Consider the following 1,683-nt stretch of genomic DNA (forward strand, 5'->3'; position numbering starts at 1 on the left):
GTATAAGTGGTCGTGGTTCACCACTAAGCAATCATCATCTCTGCTGGGTGTTATACGGACCCTTATACGGACCGTATAATGTTATACGGACCGTATAAGTTGGTCGTATAACCCTTTTTCCCTGAAATGATCTTCGTCGTTCGTTTGATCTTCAATCCTTATGGAACCTTCTTGACACTTGTTTAACACTTCATTAACAATATAAGGGACGTTATGACTCTTCTCCAAAATATCATTAAGTCATCATTAATTTGATACTCATAACTCTTGCCCGACACACAACATATACCTTACTTTCCTTAACAACTTTCGTCTCCTACTTCTAATGTTTTTGAAATCTCATTTAGAATCATCGAATGTTATTTCTTACTTATCAAAACATCGTATATGCCATGGCCTTCGTTAGTCTATTCACTGTACGCTAACGAAAAATTTTCAAGGTGTAACAGAATTGAAGTGAAATTATGAAATGTGGGTAATCTAGATGAATGAAGATTGTTGGTTATAATGTTGTGAATGTTATTACTGACGTTTGGGAATTGATATATGATATGAGGAAAGTTGTATATGTTGACACCCAATTTTGGCCCTCATTTTTATTTAATTAATTTCACTATGCTTCTCAGTCGTGAAAATTCCCCGAAAATGAGTTTGGAATATTTTCGCCAATTATTACACTATTTTTTCGAGATATATTTTGCTAAAGTTAAGGACATTTTTTATTGTTTCCTAAAAATTACCAAACATCATATTCGCATAATTAAAAATTACTAAACATCATTCTTTACAATTAAATCATTCAAAAATAGCGTTGGTGATTCTATATGACATTTTTTCTTTAATCCTACTTATTACCGTATTAATCATCTTTTACTCTATTTTTAAACTAAATGCGTACATTAAATTACTTGTGTCATAATAGGTATACATTTTTGTGGGGATTAATCAAGATGAAAAAGCATATTTTAATTAATTGATTGAAATAGAGGGGATTAGAAATTAAATCATCTACTAACAATTTGGGCCAAATCCTACTCCTACTTCTAAATCAAAAATCTGTGGCCCAAAAAATTGTCTCCCTAACCAGCCCCAATTTCCGCCGACCCATCCCAAAAACCCCCCCACTGACCCGACCCGGCCCATCACCTAAAGTAACAAAAATCCCTAAGTCAGCAGCCATTTCTCCTTCAACCAACAGCCAACCAAACGACCCTCTCTCTCACCTCCCCTCTCTTCAACCGACGCCCACCACCCCACTCCCCGTCACTTCCATCACTTCACCACCACCACAGCAACATCCCACGAAATCCGCTACCTACACCCCTCTTCTCTTTTCCCACACTCCATCTCTGAAACTTGCAGGCTCCATGTGCCATTTCAGCCGATTTTAGGGTAAGTCCCATACCCATTTTGCATCATCTTATCTCTTGAAAAACGTCTCCCAAAATTTCCCCCCTTTCCCTTATTTTTAAATTTCGAATTCTTGCTTCTTTGTGGAGTTGTTGAAACCCCCTCAACTTTGCCTATAAATACTTGCCTCTATGGGCTGTTGAAGAAAAAGGTGAAGCAACTGAAAAGTCCCTTTATTTTTTCATAAGTTTTCTGGACAGCTAAAACCCCCTTAAGTTCAGAATAAAGAAAACGACCTCTCTTTACTCTCAAAAATTCAACCTCCGGAAATTC

Source organism: Lycium ferocissimum, chromosome 12 (assembly GCF_029784015.1).
Source record: "Lycium ferocissimum isolate CSIRO_LF1 chromosome 12, AGI_CSIRO_Lferr_CH_V1, whole genome shotgun sequence".
NCBI lineage: Eukaryota > Viridiplantae > Streptophyta > Magnoliopsida > Solanales > Solanaceae > Lycium > Lycium ferocissimum.